This window comes from Parasteatoda tepidariorum, chromosome 10 (genome assembly GCF_982258835.1).
Source record: "Parasteatoda tepidariorum strain Cologne lab strain chromosome 10, Ptep-v5.0, whole genome shotgun sequence".
Taxonomy (NCBI): domain Eukaryota; kingdom Metazoa; phylum Arthropoda; class Arachnida; order Araneae; family Theridiidae; genus Parasteatoda; species Parasteatoda tepidariorum.
In genome coordinates, this window is record NC_141764.1 from 93201229 (window position 1) to 93216150 (window position 14922).

General features: G+C 27.4%; 1 protein-coding gene across 2 annotated transcripts in view; it reads right to left on the reverse strand.

The window, feature by feature from the left end:
- The window catches only part of LOC107440570 (uncharacterized), a 471595-nt gene that overhangs the window by 396985 nt on the left and 59688 nt on the right, over positions 1–14922 (reverse strand). Inside the window, exon 1 of one of the 2 annotated variants that reach the window (XM_087153353.1) lies at positions 11873–12290. The exons of the other annotated variant lie outside the window; for it this stretch is intronic. The gene's annotated coding sequence lies outside the window, so the exon portion shown is untranslated. Of the gene's footprint in view, positions 1–11872; positions 12291–14922 lie in introns of those variants that run through there. 2 annotated transcript variants of the gene reach the window in all.

Below are 14922 nucleotides of genomic sequence, written 5' to 3' on the forward strand. Positions count from 1 at the left end.
AAACATTATTTTATTGTTAATTTTACCAAAATCATTGTAAGCACTTCGATAAAAATTACTGAGCTTTTTGGTGTTCCCTCATAGCCAGAAACTCGTTATATTTTATAACATTTTGGAAGTTTCGACAATATTTTTTTTCACAGCGTATTATGCCCTAAAAATATTAATGCATTTTAGATAATTTAAGTTACCTTCATTTGCCCCGAATCTAAATTGTATTCTTTTATTCACTTTTTAAGAAAAGTGTTTTAATTATTATTAGCACGATTGTTTTCAGCATAAATATTATGTAGGAATCAGGGGTCTGTTTAGAAGAAATTTCGAACCCTTCACAAAATATATTTTTCATAAAAACGGACCCTTCACAAAATATTTTAACATAAAAACGGACCCTTCAGAAAATGATTTTTCTTTTAATCGGATCCTTGACAAAGTTTTTTTATTTTCATAATTGTTTTGTTAATTGAATAAACCCTTCCCTGGGCAAAAAACAAGAAAGATGGATGTAAACGAGTTAAGTTTTGTCTACGGCAGACGATTCTTCCATTATTAGTCCGAAATTAATATTCTGCGTTCAACAGTATAGGCTAAATACCAAATATTTGCATGTTGCATCTCTAATTTAAAAGCAGCAATTGCTGTTTATTTTTGAAAATTTAACTTTTTTAATTATAATTTTACAGTGCTGAGAATATACTTGTATCTATTTATAATTTAAAACCTTGAAAAAGTTTTCTGCAATAACCGGACTCTATTTGCACAAATTCATAAAAGCAGGACTCTGGTTGAAAGAATGTGAGTAATTTTTTCACAATTTTCCAAAAACCGGACCTTTTATAAAATGTCTGGACAGACCCCTGGGAATATACAGCAATAAAAACTTTTACATGGTGTAGAAAAAGTAACTATCTTAACACATTTACTGTTTAATTTTATTTAACACACTTACTATACATTTTGACAGACATTGGGAACTAGTAATTTTTACCGTAATTTTATTCGGAATTTTTTTTTTACTCTGCGGTGATGACATTTCTGGTTAAGAAAGAAAAATAGCATAATTCTGGTTAATAAAACCACAATATACGGTATTAAGTCATTCTTTTGGTAATTTTTCCGTTCATGTGGTGACGGTTTCCCGGAAATTCTGGTTTTTCAAATTACAGTTCTTATAACCACACTTTCAGTAAAAAATTCAAAACTGGAAAGTAAAAATAAACCGAATAAATTGTTTTTATGCCATGTTCTAAGGTACCATGATAAAATTACCAAATATTATGACATACTCTAAAACCATATGTTATTGTTTATTTTACCAAAATAATTACCATAGTAAGAATTACCGAGTTTCCTGGTATTCCAATAGAGCCAGAAATACTTTAAATTTGAAAATATTCTGATAGTTTTGATCATACCTTTTTCTCAATGTACAAGAGAAATTTTAGTGAATATGCACAAAAGCAGTTGTAACTTCCTCAGTAATGATTTAAATTTTTGTAAGTTAGAATTTAAAGCATAATCATAACATTCACTCCAGTAACATTAAGTTCATATTATTATAAACGCTTGTATAAATAATTTTCCTTAAATTAAAGACTTTTTTTAATGTATTACACCTAATTTTTAACTAATCGGAGTCGGAAGAGTCCTTGACTCTTTGACTCCAAAACCCTGGAATCGTGTCATGCGAAAAAAATATTAAAAATGTAATGAGTAAAATAATGTATATAATCCAATGTATAGTGCGCAAAAAATAATAAAAATAAACGAACCACCCTAAATAATTTTTGATTTAATGATCGGATCTTCACATTCTAGGAGTCAATCTTAATAATTCAAAGGGGTGATCTTAAATATACTAGTTAATACAGACGATGTCTTTGGTTATAAAATCAGAAGCAAAGTATACTTTCTCTGAAGGGGCAGTTCAAAAAGTACGTACACAAAAATGGAGAAATTTTAACCCCCTCCCCCCTTCGTACATAAGGTCTTACCCCCCCTTAGAGTACGTACATTTTATTAGTCTACCCCCTTTTCCATAAAATTAAAATAATTATGTTTTAAATAAAATTAAATATTTATTTAAAATAATTTATTCATTTAAATTATTTAAACAATAACACCCAACTTTATCTTTAGAGTATAATTATAATGTACGTACTTTGTATAATACCTCCCCCCTCCCCATCGTACGAAACCATACAAAATAGCAAATCCCCTCCCCCCCCCTTCGGGATGTACGTACTTTTTGAACGGCCCCGAATGAACATAGCTTTTTTTTCTCGACGTATTCGAACTTCTGACCCCTAAAATTGGGTCCCAATAATGTGGTTAGGGGAGCGGTCCAAAGTGTTGACCGTTTCACGTTAATTTCGTTTTTGTGTAGTTAAAAAATGTTTTAATCAAATTGAAACATTTTTTCACACAATCATAAAATTCGTTTATCCAAAGATAATTCCAAGCAAGAACTAACTTTTAATGAACATTTTTTATTTTTATTATTTAATTTAATATTAGTCAAAATATAAACTTTCAGGTATACAATATCCTACATTTTAGAGAATATAATTTTACATGGCAAAATACAAAACTTGAGAAAAATCTGTCGAATAATTCCTTAGAAATCGAATTACAAAACCTCTTTTAAATTGGATTTTATTTAATTTTGTGCATTGGACATGAAATAATGTAAAAAAAAACGTATAATGAGAAAAGAATATTAAATTATTTTTAAATTCAAGGATCCAGAACGAAACATCTCGGAATCAACTCTGTTTATACATTACTTCTTTCGTCAATTAACATTAGAAGAGATAATGTTTGTTTAGGGAAAAACATAATAGCAGTATCTAGAGCATCGCTAAAAAAAAACTCAAATTAATTGCTTAATGGAATACGCATGAATAGTTATGAATTATGTTCATAAAAAATTAACAAGAGCATTTGCTGAATCCATTACGATAATGCAGACAACATCCTAAATTCTAGACAAAGAAATGTGCACAATGACTCGAATTAATTTAATTGATCTTTACGCAAACAAGACAATACAAATGATGTGCATTAGTTAAAACGAGAAAAATGAAGAAAACCAACTGAAATAATAATGATTAAAATATTGCGCTAGAAAAAATTATTATTGCGTGTACGAAAAAGTTAACAATATAACAATTATAATAATAAATATAATATAGATAATACTTTAATTAATAAAAATTAATAATGATTAATAATAATTGATAATAATTAATCATATAATAATTTATTATAATAATTGGTAATAACTATTAATAAAAAATGAGAAAAAAATTATTTTAATAGTTTTTCATAGTATCCATACTTAATTCCAAAATATCGAAAGTAACATAATTTAGAGCATTGTAAAATAAATACAACACGTTATATTTTGGAAAGAACTATAATTATTTATTAGAAAATTTTCAGTTTACGATTAAAGCGTGCCGGATAAAAAGTTTGAAAAATGAAAGTATTTGCCGAAACAGATTTTCACGTTCGATTTAATTCATCATAATTTCGAGAAAATTTTAAAATATTCAATATCAAACATTCGATGTCGTAGAATCACTGTTCATCATTCTGTTTTACTTCAGTTGTTTAATTTCATTTATTAGATTTTCCTGAAAATGAATTAATTTCATTTTTTGGAAATATTATTTAATTTGTTTGTCAACGTCGATTGACAGATTGGTTCAGGAAAATTAAGAACAGCGCAAAAGTTATAATTGTATTTTTTAAATATTAAATTAATGAAAGGAAGAAATGTTTTAATTAGTTTCAAAATGGAAACATAAATTATAAAATCATCATATACTTTTTGTAATTATGATGTTTTGACTCGTTTACATAGATCCAATTTTCAATAGTATCCAATTTACTAAACAGCTCCATTTTTCATGACATTTAAAGTCCTTGCGGCTTAGATGATAGAGCATTCGCCTCCCGATGAGGAGGCCCAGGTTCGAATCCCAGCAGTGGATGGTTGATACAAAAAATATTTCTTTCGACTCGTCACCAATCACAATTCTGACGTTAAATATCCTCAGTGGTAATCCGACCATGAGTTAAAATTCTTTTGACGCCAGGCTTTGTTTCGTGGCAGGTTTTGTGGTTTTCTTCTCTGTGTAATGCAAATGCGGATAAGTTAAACCAAAGTCTTACACGAAGGTTAGTTTTTTCCAATGCTTGATCCAGGAGTTTCCTACTCTTCTGGGTTAGAATTACAATTATAGTGGAAGAGCTTAGAATTGAAACAGCTGTTCAACACAACGCTGGTTATAAAATAAGATATTAAAAAAAAAATGCATGAAAGTATTGTATTTTTTTTATTATTATGATAATTGTTAAGTAACGAATTCTTACTTAATTTTTATCAAAGCCCACTTATTAAAAATTGTCCCACTTAAAAAAAAAAGATTTACGTAAAGGATTAAAGATACGTAAAGGATTAAAGAGACTGCGTAAGAAGTCAAAATTAACAAATATTCATAAAAATTGACAAAAAGCCCACGCATTGCCAGTAAAAGACATACTGTCTAGAAAAATCAATACAGAGAAAAGACTAAATCTTAATTGGGCATTTTGAATTACGTTACCTATGCAGTTAAACTTGATGATTACAAAAATTTAGTTTGTTTTTTAAATAGATAGATAAATCATTTGAAATTTATGATATTTTTCACAATTGTTTCCAAAAATAACTATTTTATTTCACAGAATTATGCACATATATTCACAATTTGATAATTTACACAGACGTAAGTTGAAAAATTGACGAAATTACACACTGCAATTAACAACATTTCATAACAGGTACTTTAACGAGAAACTACACTATAAAAAAAATCTGGATCAAATTACGATATAAAGCACCGGCACTTTAAATGCATGATCCGTAAAATCTATATTTAATGTTAAATATTTATACAGTAATTTTTACAGTAATACTTATTTAATTAGAGTAATTCAGTGATTTTACTAGGAATCACTGGGATTTTATTAGGATTAGAGTGATTCAATGAATTATGACTGTAAAAATTACTGTATATCAGAATTTATATTTTATTATGTTATATTTTATTATGTAATTATTTTATTATGTTCCTATAAAAATGGATTTTACTATAAAAAGTACTCCCAGGCACCCTGAGAGTCGATACTTTTCACCGTATTTTGAATATCACGTATATCTTGAATTTTTTACAGGGTACTTTCTCCGAATCTAATTTCAAGCGTGCTTAGCATTTTCAAACTTCTCAGTTAAAACAATTCAGATTCACGGTGCTTTCCAAAACTTTTGCTTGTGAATTTCATTGTACTGCAATGGCATTTAAATATAACTATTCACAATTCTATAAACAATTCACATTTATCGTAGAAGTTTACTAAGTTTAAATTATAATGTGTTGAAGACTCGACCAAATTACAGACCACAATTAACAACGTTCCTAACGGGTACTTGGATGAAAAAAAATACCTCCCAGGCATCTAATCACAATCCTACAGACAATTGTATGTGAAGATGCATCATTGTAATATGTGAGAATATGACATTAATTATGTGGCCTTATTCCAGACAAATTGGCTACCTCATTCGTATGCAAGGCATCGAAGACTTTTAGCGTCTTGTTCTCTCACGCCAAGAACCCGTCTTAGCCACGAATTGTCTATGGGCAATCTCCCATAGACTTTAGTATAACAACTGTGTTGTTTCTCTTTATTTAGACAATGACCCAAAGAAAAATTAGTATGACTCTTCGGGCATTCACGCAGGCTATACCTTCCAAGTGGACATAATGTAATAAAAAAATTAGAAGTTAAAATGAACCTAGTAGGATTTTAAGGTGGCAATAATATAATCGAAAGTATAATACAACTTGATTTAATTTGATGTAAATCAAATAATTTTTGTTCAAGTCGAGTTAAGAGTCGAAGAATTTTTTGACATCAAATTATAAAGAATCAAGTCCTAAAAATATAAAAGTAAAGTCATTACCAGAGCTCTTTAGTAACAATTACCGAGCCAGAACAACAGTTCACAAACAGCCAGAAGCGCGATAAACTTTACCGTATTCAGGTAAAAATTATTAAACCATGCTTTTTTCTCAGTATAGTTTGTCTAATAAACTGAGGCAATTTCTTATTCAAACATTTTTTTAAAAATTATAGATGTTTATAAACGTACGAAAATTCTAAATTTTATATAAAATTATCAATGGTGTTAAGGAAAAAACTCTGAAAAATGCATTATCTGACAACAAAAACTAACACATTCAAATGGTCTTCAACTATTTGAAAATGGCATAAAAGTTTTCTATTTTTTGAGTATAGTATAGTAGCTTCAACTATTTGAGTACATAGTCTCTTGATTTTTTTGAGCATTGTAGTAAGTCCAAATCTTCACAAAATTAAAGTGTTTTTCAAAAATTAAATTTTCTTTCAATGAATTAAATTTGTACCAAAGTTTAATGACTCGATGTATTATATAGTAATTATTTGATGATTTTTATTTTAACCTTATGACGTTTTGAAGAAAATTAAAGTAATATCAAATGAAATGTGGATTGTTTTATGTTCAGATTTGATCTAAGTGCTGATTTAACCATGCACTACTTTTACGAACGTACTAGAAAATTATGATGTCGTTGTCACAAAGCAATTATATTTTTTCTTTAAGAAATGAAAAACTGTATACATCTTTACAGAAAATTAAAAAAATATAAATAAATAAACTAAATACGATTCATTTTTCAGATTGAAAAAAAAATTTTGAAGACTCACATTGATGTCTTCTTTCATGAATAAAATGGTAGTTGAATCGAAAAAATGTTCCTAAAAACAATTTTCCATAGTAAATAAGGCCTAGAAATCATTAGACAGGGACAGTAATTAATTTCTTTTTCAAATAAAATGTAATTATATTAACATATTCTACGGATGAGGCGTATTCTATTTTTGTTATTTTGCTTTTTGAAACCTACGTTCTTTTAACATTCACAACAAGCCGAATGACTAAGCAAATATTTAATTAGTACTTTCCAACTTCTTATTAAATGAAAACTTTAAAAATGATTAATTGCTCTCGTATAATTACAACTAATGTAATATGCATAGTCAAGTTATTATTCAAAATTTTTTTGGAAATAAAGAGTCTTTTTTTGTTTTAAATATAACTAGAGTGTTTAAAAAATTTTATATGCTTTTAAATTTTTTGAAAACATAATTTTTAAAAAGCAATTTTTATTTATTTGTAAATTAATTTTTAAAATCCAATAAGTTATCCATTTATTTTTAAAAGTATCTCCTTGTTCTTCCCGTTTTACAGGTTCTAAGAAATAACTATTAAATAATGATTAGATATAAATAATTTTAGAACTGTATCTTTAACTTATTTTTCAACTTATGTTTTCTTTGTAACAAAGTTTCACCTTTTCTAATTTTTGGTCTTATTTACTTAAATTTGGAAACAAATTTTTAAATATGTATTAAAGACAATAATTACAGAACACCCCGTTTATTCAAAGTGCTATGCTTCAAATTTTGACGAAATTTTAAAATCATTAAACTGCACTTACAGAATTAAAATTTCAAATTATTTGCCTTAGTGATACTCAATGATTAACCCTATAATTTATCCCTATTATTATAACCTTTGATTAACCCTATTACTAAGATCAACACACCTCCTAATTCTTGGGAACTATAATTTAGAAAACAAGGGTATTAAATGCAAAATCAGATGTTTTAAAGGTTAATCAGATTGTAATTCTTAAAAAAGTTCAAAATTTTGCGTTGTTTAAGCAATTAAAAATAAGTACAGTAATATAAAGCAATTTCAGCTAATACTGAATTCATATCGCACAAAAAGTACGCACAGCAATAATTTGCTGCTATAATCATTCTGTCATTAGCTTTATTTTAAAACTGTCGCACTTTGAATCGCATAAATGTATGGTCAAAGCTACCGGAATATGGTAAAATATACCGTGTTTCTGCACTGTGGGAACACCACAAAAATTTCGAACCGAAGTGCTTTGGTAATGATTTAGGTAAAAATAACCATAAAATGTCGTGCAATACTATGTAGTCAAATTATTCAAACGTGGTAAAACTCGGGAAATTGTTCATGTTAGTTTAGATCATGGCATAAAAACCACTTGTTCGGTTAAATTTACTTTTTCAGCTTTGTATTTTTTAGTAAATGTTTGGTAAAAAGAACTGTGATATTGAAAACTAGAACTTCTGGTAAACCATTACCACATTGACGGAAGAATTAACAATAAATGGTTTATAAGTAGAATAAATTTTATTTTTATTAACAGAAATATAGACGTTTTCTTACCAGCAAGACCATATTTCTGATTACCATAAGCCATGGTAATTTAACCAGAAAATTTTTTTCCGTGTAGTTTTTCCTTATAATTTTTTTTGTGTGGATATCGTGTTGATCATTAAAATGATATGTATAATAATCATGATAAAAATTGATTTTCAGTTAAAAATAAATAAAAATATTTGCTTCATAAGTTTACGATAAATCGATATTCCACTCTTTCGAGTAAGTGAAAAACAAAATTCCTAACTTCTAATACTCTTTGGTATGGCGACATTATTCTTGGAATTTGTAGTTTATGATCGATATCTTGCGCCATCTTATTGTTATGATATCCACTTCATTTTTTTAACTAAAAGTTGTTATGTAATGAAATAGTTTTTGGGCCAATATATATATATATACATATATATATAATATTTAGATAAATTTTTTATTTTTTTTTAGTAAGTGAATAAATGGTGCTTACCGTGAATCGGGCTCTGTGTGGGAACCAATATACTCGGTAATTTATACCGAAGTGCTGATTTTGGTAAATTTTGGTGCTGATTTCGATTTCTGAAGTGAATGATGTTAGTAAAATTAATAATGAAATATTTTTTAATAGTTGTTAAAAATTGGTAAATGTGGTAAAATTTTGTAATTTTATCATGATAAGATGATACAAAAATCAGTTATTCGGTTAAATTATCCTTTCATCTGGTAAAATTTGTAAATGTGGTATAATTTGGTAATTTTGTCATGATAAGATGGAATAAAAATCATTTATTCGGTTAAATTTACTTCTCAGTTTTCTATTTATTTAGTATATGTCTAGTAATAAGAAGTAACATTTTGAAAACCAGAATTTCTGGTGAAACATTACCATATGAATGGAAAAATTACCAAATGAGTGGGGTTTAATATTTCGGTTCTATTAACCAGAAATACGCTTTTTTCGGGACATTCATTACCAGACAGTACGGCAATTTTATCAGAATTCTTTTTTTCCCTGCAGCTATTGTAAAAATTAGAACTTTCTAATCAAAGTTTTATGCATATATCAAACTTCATTTATTTAAGATTTATATTTCGCGTAGGAGTTTATAATTAATTAATGGAAAATATATTCATTAATTATAGATTCTATATCTGAAAAAAAAGTCCAAATACTTTTATTCAGGCGCAACTATTATATATTTGTGAAATAATATATATCCATTAATAAATGAATTTTTAAACCATTATTTTTGTTGGACAGTTCATTTATTTGAAAGATAGGAAAATGTATAAATTCTTTTATTTTATCATCTTTCTAAACGAAATTTGCATTTACTCGCTTTGATAACATGCTTTTTTTTGAAATTCTATTTCGCATATTTAAGTACATATGCTTCAGGTAAATATTTTTAAATATAATTTTAATGGAAAAACTTTTAATCTAAATCAATATTTTCAATACTTTTATTCAATTGTACACAGTAATGTAATTAATTTATTTCAAATGTTTAATTTTTCAATTCGGTGCCCAACCCAAAAGATAAAATAATTAATTTCGAAGATAAAAATTAGAATAAGCAGGCTATGACTTAGTTTAAAACTTTTCAATATATTTTGATCAAATCCATGTCATTCAATTAGGTCAATAAATTTTCTCATGAACTTTTCAAAAAAATTTTAAGATGTAATCTTACATATGTTTCTGGTGAATTTCTTTCAATATAATTTTAATAAAAAAATCTTTTAATCCAAATCAATATTTTTTGGACAATTATTGATTTGGATTAAAAGATTTCAAATGCTTAGTTCAAATGCTTAATTTTTCAATTCGGTGCCCAACCCAAAAGATAAAATAGCTAATTTCGAAGATAAAAATTAGGATAAACAGGCTATGACTTAGTGGAAAACTTTTCAATATATTTAGATCAAATTCATGTCATTCAATTAGGTCAATAAATTTTCTCATGAACAATTCAAAAAAATTTTAAGATGTAATCTTAATATGTTTCTGGTGAATTTCTTTTAATATAATTTTAATAAAAAAATCTTTTAATCCCAATCAATATTTTCAATAATTTCATTCAATTATACACAGTGGTGTAATTAATTTATTTCAAATGGTTAGTTTTTCAACTCGGAGCCATACACACAAGATAAATTAATTTCGAAGATAAAAATTTGGATATATTGGCTATAACTTAGTGGAAAACTTTTCAATATATTCAGATCAAATTTATGTCATTCAATTAGGTCAATAAAATTTCACATGAACTGTTCAAAAATGTTTTAAATGTAATCTTACATTAAATGATTCGAACCAATAGAACATTACAAAACTAGAATTCTATTAGAGTGATTAGAGGCAATGGAATTTTTCAAGTATAGAATTAAAATCCATACAATACACACGTCATTAGAATAGATGAGCTACGTTGGAAAATGCTATCAAAAGAAACATGATTTGTTTTTAAATCGGATTCAACGAGTGGATTTCAGAATAAATGCAATTAAAATCAATAGAATCTTATGTGAATTTTGATTAGCAAAAAAATAAGTTACTCTAATTAAAGATCCGACTATGCCCTTGGACATATTTTTAAAAAAAAAGATTTTAGTAAAATGTGAAACATGAGGTTAATTACTAGAGTAGGTATTCAATTTTACACATTCCCTGTTAGAAACGGAACTACAATACATTCTCTAAGCAAACTCAAATTTATTCAGTTTATAATTAAACCATTTAGATGAGGAAAAGCGTTAATAAAAGTAATAAAAACGCACAATTTTGTGATTATTTTATTATTAATTTGCAAAACTTGCCTTTTTTTGCCGGTGAATGCAATAAAATTTTTAAATTTCTACTTTAAGCATTTTGAACTATTTTCTAGCATAGAGATAAATAATATAATGTTCAATAAAGTAACTACCGCTCTTTTTTAAAAAAATTAAATTTTCAGAAGAAAATACTTTAATCAGAGAAGAAGATATACAATATTAATTAATATGAATCTGTTTTACGATGAATGAAAACCATTTTTACACAATTATCAAACAGTTTTTAAAATAATTAAGAAAAAAAAAACTTCAAATTCAAAAGGCATCAATCAAATACATTAAATGACTAAGACTTAAAAAATTAAAAGAAAATTTAAACTTGGAATTCACAAGCAATTAATAAATAATCCATTAATATTTATTCTGTTTTTAATATAATTGTATGAAATAAATAAATTACTTGGTGAAACGTAAAATATTGTAAAATTGTACACTAAATTATACTGAATAGCAAAATTAATTTTAAAAAAATATGAAACAGTTGAAATGCAATTTAAAATTTTATTTTTCATATTGAAATTATAAAGTTTCAAATATAAGCTTATATTATATGATATAAATATAATTATTAATGAATAAACAAGTAATACAAATAATTCATACAATGTACTAATTAATTCACAAACATAAAATTCGTTTATAGGTAAATATTTATATCTTAAATGATTTAAATTACAAATTAATAACAGAACTATGAAATATATTCACCTTTTTTGAGGAATCCAATGCGGCAATATTCAAGATGAAACACTCCAAACAGAAATTCAAAATTTACTGTTATCCAAAATCACAATTTAGATCTAAAGTATTCACAAATTAGATCTAATTTAGTAAAACAATTCACAAATATCCATGCCTATAATAAAAAAAAAGGTGCCCCATACCCAAAATAAACTACAAATCGTAAGATCGTAGTAAGTAATGAATGAAGAACACGGGGGAGGGGGTCTACACTCCTAATCGGGTCTTTTATTTTTTTTAAGCAATAAAAACAAAATCTATCTCTAGTTAATTTAAAAGAACCGGTTTCCACTATAATAGAGGGTCATCTGTTCCCTAAGCCTCTGTTAAGTAAGTTCTAAAAATCGAAAGTGTGATTGAATTGCTGAATGGTCGAAGAGAACTTGATTTCTGGATTTCCCCACCAGGTGGCACTGATTTCATCCTCTTCCAATCCGAGAGCGTGTTGTCTGCATCAGTAAATCCGTAACATCCTCTTCATTTGGGCATCCAAGAAAATTTTGCTTTCAAGCGTAAGTAATTCGCGTTAAGTGTAAGTTATTCGCGCTGATTGTTTCGGACGATTTTTATAACAGCTGAATTATTGTTATTTTTTTTTTACAAAAGTTGAAAAAACATTTACGCATTGAAATTTCGTTCTAAAATATTAAACAAATGATTCTTTTTAGCTCTAGATTGTTGAGTAAAAATGTTTTTTTTTTTTTTTTTTTTTTTAAATGGTTGATGTTTTAACAGTTTTAACGAAGAAATAAAAGTTCTCAATTATATTCTAAAATAGCTATGCACAGGGAAAACTATTTTAAAACAACACAGGAAGTTAATTTAAAATACTTAAGATTTTTCAGGCTAAATAAATAAGGTTTAGGAGATTAAATGATACATACAATGTTTATAGTTTAAAAAATTAAGTTCCACAGCTTGATGGTTATTTATTTTTTTTAGAAAAATTTGATCAAAATAGTCGAGTGTCTGATATATCAATGACCTCCCGCTTGTCTTTTAAATACCAAATGGCCGAGGAAAAATAGAATGTTATTTTTGTGGTGCTCCGTTAAATTGTTTAATCTTTGAGCTTAGTTTTAAATTATTATTTGAAATTACCAACTCTATTTTAAATGTTTTTGATTGCCGTGGCTCTCTATAAATCGCCCTTTACTGATAGTTTTAACTAAAAGCAGTAATGTAATTTTAACTTACTTGGGAAAATACTACTCTGGAAGAGTGAAATATCAATGGAATTTATTTTCGATATAAAAAAGAATTGTGGAGTGTGTACATTAAAAGAAGAAAAAAAAACAGGTCATTCTCATTCTATCCACGTGGTAAGTCTTTACTAAGTCTGAGGTTATGAAAACTAGCATTTTGAAAACCAGAATTTCGGGTAAACCATAATCATGTGAACAGAAAAATAACCAAATGACTGACTTACTAACGCATATTTTGTTTTTTATTTACCAGAATTATGGCATTTTTACTAAAAATATCATGACCATACAGTACGATAAATGTACAAGAATTTTTTTTTTCGGGAAAGAAAATAAAAAACGGACATTTAGTGCCATGTATTTTGCAAGAATAGTTTTCGAGAAATAAATCTTTGAATAATTAGCGAATGTTCGATGAATTATTTTACGGTTACCCCGATGCGATAGAGTGACTCCAACCTACATCTGTATGTCTTTTAATTGCTAAACCGAAGCAAAAATGTGACAAATGGGATCAAGAATCGGGACAAACAGAGGATTTTTTTGAAGAATTAAGGAATTGGCGAATGATACCTTTGACGATTACCCTGATATTAAAGAAATTCTAATCCATGATCCGCTAATTACAGGTTTTTTTCTACCAATATATTTGGACTGTAATTGAAGCAGTATACGAAATTTAAACAGTCGTTTACTGGTTTCTAGCTTTCCATCAGAAATGTAACCATTATTCATCTAACTCCTTTATTAATCTAACTCTTCAGCTAACCATTATGAATCATACCTTTGGGGTGCTGAATTGGAGATTGATCGTTCTCTGGTTCAGGTCAAAATTGCGATCTGTGGATGAATGAATGGATGGAAAAATGGGTTCACCTTATAAACGGGTTGTGACGTTTAAGTGTAGCAGAAGTTGAATTCTTGGCCATAGATGACGCCACTGGAAAACAAGAAGAAACTCACCCCTTTGCTTTAATGGCATACGATAACAACAGTATCTAACTCCTTAGATAAAATATTTGTACCTCTTTTTCTTTAGAAAAAAAAAGTTTGAAATCCCTATAGGAAATTAAGAATCCCTTCCTCTCCCGATTAAACTCTACAATCGAAGAGGTTGAGACTTGGGGAGAAAATTCAAAACGAGCTTTTAATTCTGACAACTAAACTGATGTTGGATATTTACTGAGCAGTATTGTTTGGTACTTGTAAAATATAACTAATATAAGACTGCCACCCAATCACAATTTGAGAAGCAAATCATGGGGTATTTAGATTTTCCATTTGCCAGTACAATTCTGCAACCACCAGGTTTTGAAAGGCAGTTAAATAGTATACAGTAGCTTGTCTGTAGCTTGCTTATAGATTTTTGCTAAGCATCTTTGTTTTCATTAAAAAAAAATAATTTTTCAGTATCATGCAAAACCAGTTTTCATCAGTTCAAACTGTAATAAAATTAGATTTTAAAAAAAAACTGAAAACTGTGAAAAGTGTAGTTTTAAACAGCTTACTCAAAACCACAAATCGCATAATTTTATTGTTTAAAACTTTTGAGGAAAATTTCATAGAAGTTCTAAAAATTATCAATCGCAATTTCTGGTAATCTAATAATGCGACTCTTTCATTTTCTAACTTTTTTTTAAAAAAAAAGTTTTATGTTGTTTAATAACACAATATCATCAAAAGTTCCACACAGAAAAATATCAAGAAAAAAAAAAGCAACAAAACAATCAAAAATTTAACCTGAAATTCAAGATAGGAGGATAGGAGGTGAACTGGGTTCGAATCCCAGCGATGGCTGGTCGATACGAATTC